The sequence below is a fragment of the Temnothorax curvispinosus genome, unplaced genomic scaffold (assembly GCF_003070985.1).
Source record: "Temnothorax curvispinosus isolate PA1 unplaced genomic scaffold, ASM307098v1 QBEX01013717.1, whole genome shotgun sequence".
Taxonomy (NCBI): domain Eukaryota; kingdom Metazoa; phylum Arthropoda; class Insecta; order Hymenoptera; family Formicidae; genus Temnothorax; species Temnothorax curvispinosus.
Genome location: NW_020223497.1, coordinates 672,638 through 680,197, shown reverse-complemented (window position 1 = coordinate 680,197; position 7,560 = coordinate 672,638). Strand labels below are relative to the sequence as shown.

The following is a 7,560-nucleotide window of genomic DNA, read 5'->3' as shown; positions in this document are numbered from 1 at the left end:
GACAGCATCATTGTGGTGCAGATTCAATGACGGAAAAAAGATAAAACTAAGTTACGGGGAGTCTACGCGAGGTCGACGACACGAATTTACGTAAGTAGCCATGCGTTTATGTATGTATTCATGTACGTATTCACGTATGCCACTTTATAGACATGCAAATGAACCGTCTCGCTCCTAAGTGCCCACCAATTGCGTTCAGATCTCAAGTCGCATGAAAAGGATGCTTAGGATACTTCTTCTTTCTTTCGATCGCGCTCCACGAACGTATAACGATCTTAATTCTATCGATTACGAAATTCAATCAACCACATCTATCTTACATTTAAATTATTGATAAGCGGAAGGAGTGAATGTTTATTTATTGTAAACAAATGATGTTCGCTTTACAGGATATATATTTCAACGCGTTAAAAGGGCAATTGTGACGAGAATAAGTGGGTGTTTGAATAAGCGCGCGGTGCTCATATAAGGAAAAAATAAACAAGAAATATGATAGAAATGTAATCCAAAGAGCGGATAAAAATTCGTGCGAGAGGAGGATACGAGCGGAGAACACGCGGAGAACAAGACGATGAGGAAGCGGATGAGGAAGAGAAGTTCGCCTTCGCTGCCGCGGAGATCGTTACGGTATACTTAAACTAACGCAGTCGCTCTGCGGACGCGTGGGCGAATTATAATGAGATAAAGTATCTGTATAAACGTTAAAAATATCCCTTTCGCGCGCGCGTATACGTTCAACGCGAATAATAATGTGTAGGATCGACATTGTCCGCGCGAGAACAAAGAAGGATGTACAATGCGCATTAGTATTTCGTTTGCAAAAATTGACAGAGTCAGGTAGAAAAATGTAATAGTATCTCTATATTAACTTTTTAAAGCGCGCTTACTGACATAGTTTTAATAAAGTCAATTTTTCGGGGGAGAGAGACAGGATAAAATTCGTAGCATCAATTTTCACGTTTCCTTCAAACGCGCGGAACAAAATGCGGGATTCCAATTAAAATTAATGTTTCTCGGTGCGATATTATTTTTATCTCTGGGTGCAACTTTTTGACTCCGATACACGTCATACGTCATGGAATATTCGAAACACAAGCTCCGTATATTAATTATGTTTCAATACGATTATTACGAACGATTATATCCGGTTCACTTCTGCGTATGCACATTATCGAAATATGAGCTTATTGAAGTTATATCGGTCTCAACAAGTTGCAGGTTGATCGGAAAGCGGCAGAGGCGGGAATTATGTAGAGAACCATAGTTTACCAGAGCGAACCAATTAACAGGCTAATTAGAGAGATTCCAAATACAAGAGGGCCTCGACGCCGACGCAGAAATCCGTTGACCGCGCAACAGTATAACAATTGGAGTTAGGAGATATATTCTCTCGCTGTAGAGAGAAGCGCACGAAGTGCTTTTATCTCACGCGGAATGACACACCTACGTGTTGCTTCTGTACAGAATATAACTGGAAGTTAAAAGCAGCGACCTACCGCAAAGTCGTATATTATTCCGTAGCGAATTTCTGTCATGTGGCCCTGCGAACGAACAAGCGGGATGAGTGAGGAAAATTGTACGTTGGAAATTATTGTCACCGCAAGAAAGGCGCGAAGAAGTACAACGACCTAAAACTTAGTCATTATATATATATAAAGCACACTTTAAATATTTACTTTATTTTTTCTGTGTTTTATTCGATGAATCAAATGCAGATTATCTTTATTTATGTCTGGATTTTCTTCATATACAGAATTCCGCCAAGATTGATTATAGTTCGGATGGTGGTATTTCTTTGTGGAAAGAAAATGAAAAATATTCCAAAAGCGCGGATATAGAAACGCATGCAATTACGGCGACATGCGCAAGTACGAAAAAACGAGTTCAGGCTTGGCAGGCGTTAATCTTGTATTTCAATCAGTAATTTCCCTCGTCCCGTGGGTTTTCTTTGATCCCCGCGGGATAAATATTAATTAAATAGCTCATGTTAATGTAGCTGTTTGTTACCGTATGCGGGGCCCATCTTTTTTTCGGATTAAGAGTATTCGCACTCACCGTCAGGATGCCATTGTCCTATTTCAAAATATCGGTGATACTCGCACTTTTTAAACTTCCGATCGTGCCAATTTGCGTGCTTATACCAAACGAACAAAAAACGCGCAGTACAAAATGCGGGATTCCAATTAAATTTAATCCTTCTCGATTCGATATTTTTATCTCTAGGTGCAACTTTGTCTCTGACATCACGGAATATTCGAGACTCAAGCTCCGCGTATTAATTTTATTTCAATATACGAATATAAGAATCTCACAAATACATAAAAACAGAAAAAAATATTAATTATATTTATACTTGTATATTAAAATTAATAATTTAACAGATAAATATAACAGAAAAAATAGTGTAATGGTAAAATGAAATCAAAGAAAGTAAAATACAAAATAGCATTATATTATGATCATCATACATTATTATAATTTTTTATCTGGATGCTTTAATATCGAAATATTTGAATTTCCCAAATTGAAATATTTATATATTCATATTAAATATTAATATCGATTGAATTCCAGATTAGATTATTATTAATCCACTCGAGCATAACGATAAAAAATTTAAATGAAATCGGCACTGACGATAAAACGAAATTTATGCATCACGTTTAATGTCAGTATCAAAATAAGTCGAGCATTAGCAAAAGCTTGAAAAAGACGCGGGGGTGTAAAAAGTGCCTTATGCGCCAAGAGCTTTATGCGACAAATCAAAGTTGAAGGACGTGACATTTTCGCGAAAGTTACGTGTCTCATACAATCCAAAATGCACAATTGTTCACAATTCGGGTCAAGTGTATGCACCCGAAATATATATGTATATTTTTTCTCGGCCTGCTATTGTGGTTTTCACAGAAATCAGGGTAATGTTCACGTTTCCGCCGGAAATTCTACGAAGAAAACATACCGGCGCGTTGTCCTGCAATGACTCAAGAAGAAAGCTTTCTGGGACAACAGTGACAAATTCTTTTCCTCGTTACGAGAGAGAAATGTTAGTGCGGAAACTGAATTAAATGGAGCGGAAATATTCATAGCTTCTTATTTTTAAGTTCATCTGCGATAATCGATGATAAAAACTTTTAAAAGGAAAACACAAATATTAACGGAGAAGCATACAAACATGTTCATATTTTATATTATTCGTAAAAGCGGAGTATTATGGCAAAGAGAAAATTCATAATTTCATTCCATTCGGAGATTCGATCTGTTTAATCAATAAATAATCTTTGAAAACAAATAATTGCTTCTTTGAATACGCTCTTCGCGAATAGATAGCGTAGGTCGTAAAATCCATTATATCCTACGTGCATTCTTCAGTACGCATATTCCGTTTAAACGGTTTATTATGACAAATCAAATTCTCTTAAGCGAGTTTATTGAATGTACGAACAACACGGTCGTATATCCATCGCCAATCGAGTCCGATAAATCGTGGCATTGGAGTGGGTCATGGTCCAGCGGATATGTTATTGTTTTCGTATATTGCATTTAACGGCGGACTGGCGCCAAAGATAATTTCTGCCCCCAGTGGGCGTTCACAAGCATGTATAGACAACCGTCATACGTAGGTATAATAAAACTATCCTTCGAACAAGGTTTATCTTCAATGTTATGCAAGCCCAAAGACTATCGGTTAGACCTGGCCGTATTTAAGCTGCTATGCTTGAGAGCCACAATTTATATAAAAAAAATGTTATGCAAGCGTCGAAAACGCGGATGAATCACGTGGCGTAATGACCGCGCGTCAAAGTTTTAAAAGGAAAAGTTGCGTGATGCAGTGAAAACAGAATCGAGAATTTCGTTTCCGCACCGTCCTAGAACACCATAATAACAATATATAATTATAAGTGCAATAACGAAATAAATAATATAAGTATACTCATAATGCATATTCGTACAAGTAAATTTTAACTTCCTCTGTAATTACCTCACGTTTAATATTATTTTATGGTACCATATGGCACTTATTACTACTTTGTGTTAAACTTTCTCGTTAAACTTTCTTGAAGGAATACAATTATTCGTCATCCTCAACGTGCATATGTTATTTGTAGAGAGTAAAAGACAACGTAAAGATACTTGTTGCTCGCCATAGCTATTCCTTAATTATACGTATATCGTGCGACTCAACGTTTCCTATTTCCCTCGTTCGTGCTCACCGAAATTACGATAATATTAACTGCATATTTTAACAATCTTCTACACATAGCTGGTACCACTCCTATATTACGTAATAATCTATCCGCTGCTGGCCGCTGAAAGATCTCTTGCAATTCGTCCCCGTTACCCGACAACTCAACCTTTGTTCAGTGATATACGGCAACGTTGTGCCCCGTTTACGACCTTCCATTGCATAAACATTTGTCTAATGAGTACCGCGCGAGTTAGCGATCATAAAGGCAATTGAAATTTTTACACCCCGTACAGCCGTTCAGTCAGAAACGTGTTAATCCTTGCGAAAATACTGTGGGAACGCTCGAAGCCCTGAGGAGAGGCTATAGACACAAAAATAAACTTATAAATATAATATTCATTTATCAACATTCTCAACTCTAAGTTATGTAGTTAAGAATAAAGATACATTTAAGAAATAAAAATATTATAACCCAATTAAAGTTTCGTTGATGATTTTATAAATTTCATATTTTAGCAATTTTTTTTTTACCAAACAAAGTGAATAAATTTATTTTATACCACCGGAATTTATTTTATACATCCGTTATATTGTGTATTAATATAAAATATAAAAGGCTAATTTTTCTCCTCTCTCTCTCTCTCTCTCTCTCTCTCTCTCTCTCGATTATTATCACGTCATCGTACGTATTATGTATTACATAACTCGTAACATGTATCGTCCTGACGTGACGTGAAGCGAATTCTTTTTGCGTTAAAGAAGCGGTAAAGATGTCGTCCGAAGTGCGTCTTGGGTTCAACAAATGCGGATCAGCGGGGTGTAAAACGCGTCGCCGCATGCTGCGACGGCACGGCGCGTTGTCACATTGACAGAGTCTCGAGAGAAGGGTCGGCGAGAAGGGCCCCGGATTCTTCCCCGCGTCGATTTGGGACTCACGGAAACCGGTTAGCCGCTTTGCATAGGATCCTCCTCCGTGATTTGCAAAGCGCGCTCGCGCTAGGACTCTTTCTAAGAAGACGAACATGGCTCGATAATCATCAAGCAATGCTCCGTCATTCGGAGACTAGTAATTATGGGGGAAGTTATGGTTCATTATGCGAAACGTTAAGAGGTTATCTTTACTTCTCCCTTCATTGTAATAATAAAATAATAATTAGAATGCAATATTATATTATAATATATAATGTGGTACTCGTTTAATTCATAAATATAACAATTGCTATTATTATTATTTAATAACAAGTATGTTATGTTCAAGTTTTTCTGTATTATGTAGGTTAATAATTATTTTCGTAAAAGCAGGTCGGGATATTTTTAAAATCTCGTATATCTCCGATAAAGTCTGAGAAGTTTTAATATTTCTCTCCCTGACACGTGCAATGCGCCCCGTTGACCCATCCAAAATTCGCCATCACATTTCGAGGGCAACTGCCAGCCCGAACTGCCTCGCGGTCAAACACTGGCGAACTTCGTATTTCGTTTAGCCGGAAAGATAAATCTACACGAGTAGGTAAGTGGTGGAGGACGGAGGTAGGAAAAAAACAGAAAAAAAGGTCGAGCCACGCCTTTGTCCTACGACCTACGACGTTCACGGATATACTCCTCCATCGGGAAAAGTAACGGCAAAAATAAAATAAAACGGACGACCTCTGCGAAAACTTTCTGCGAATACCTTTCGTGCGAGAGAAGAGTCTCGTCCTTCTGCACGGAATAATATTTGATTTGCGCGATTGCATTTCCACGGCTTCTTCGTTAATTGCGCAGAGACTACTCTCCACTCTTCCGCCGTTTTCTTCACTAACAAGGAGTGGGGGAGACAATCATTGCCTCCTCTCGCGACTTCATATCTCCGGCCTCGTCCCATCCGTAAGTTCTTAAAGAGCGGCGCACCGACCGGCCGAACCTCGACCGCGCTAACTATCGTGTATGGACCGTATCATTTGTAAGAATGATGCGTTCTCGCGGGCGACGAAATCTATTATCGGGCACGTGGGAGTGGTGGGTGATGATTTACGTCTCTTGCGAGCGGAGACGCGAATTAATGCGCGTTGCCTCGAAAACGTTGCCGTAATACGACGATTTGAGCGTTAACATCGTTTCGCGCTCTTTCCAATTTTCCCCGACCCTTCGCCTTCTACTTTTATTTTCCTTCTTGTACCTTGTCTCGCGTGAAAATCAGAGGGTTGGCGAGTATCCCTATTCTTTTTACTTCCTTCTAGAAAGTTTCACATTTCCGGCAATTAAAATTCAAGAACCGGGGAGAATATCTGAATGAGGATCTTCAAAGGCTTTCCTGGTTGAAGAATTGCCCAAGAATACTCTCATTGTGTTCTTTATCGTAGGTAACTCGTAACATATTGTATAGCCATAAGGATGAACACATTCTCGCAATCAACAAATGCTGATCATATATCAGATTATTATGATATTTTTTATTATGATATTCAATCATATGTGTTTATGCATATAATATTGGGTAATACAAATAAATAAAACAAACATGTGTATGTATATAATCAAAGATTGCATGCACATCAGAGACAAATAATGTTAAAAATAATTTTATTAATTCAATAACAATATTAATGAAACAAATATATGATCTTGTTTCAATAAAATGTTATTTGTTTCATTAATATTATTATTGAATTAAAAAGATTATTTTAAATCAGACTAATATAGCGTTAGTACAACATCATTTCTTTTTGTATACTTGTATTTGACACTATGTCAATCAAAATGATGTTTGCACGAAAATATTTCAAGGTACGATATAAGAAATCGAGGAATGTGCATCTGTGCAGATCGCTCCATTCCGGAATCGTATAGAGATTGCTTATAAGATCCCCCGATAAAATTTCTACCGCGGTCCTTTGCGTGACTCCATCGCTGCAGTCGGATTAACTGTCACGCGCGTGTCTGCAGCGACGGAGGGATCAGATCCGAAGAGAAGAAGGCGTGATCACGCGAAGATGGAGCGGACGGGAAGGGAAGTGAATCCGAGAGGGACAGAGAACGTGGCGGCAGTCATTAACTGGTAATAGCTCGGGACACGGGACGACCTGCCTCAACCTAAACCGGTAGAGAACAGACCCGTAGGTGGTGAGCGTGCCTGCCGAGATTATTTCGTTTTAACGAGATATCCGCGCGAGGTGTACTTACATCGGCGATCTGTCATGCGCTTGTTATCACCGATTCGTTATCGCCGCGCGCATTTTCCGGAACTCGGCCGATCGACCAAACGGACCGGCCCGACTATCTGCCAAGGCTTGGCAAGCGAATCGAGCCATCGCGTTTAACAATACGCTCATATATGCTTTGTACAAACTACAAAAGTACTTGTTTATATACCTTTTTTCTGTAACGTCGCAAAA

At 38.7% G+C, this 7,560-nt stretch overlaps 1 protein-coding gene across 2 annotated transcripts in view; it reads right to left on the bottom strand.

Annotated features, from left to right (window-relative positions):
* Positions 1 to 7,560, bottom strand: part of LOC112463841 (rho GTPase-activating protein 7) — a 212,710-nt gene that overhangs the window by 51,253 nt on the left and 153,897 nt on the right. The gene's annotated exons all lie outside the window — the stretch shown is intronic.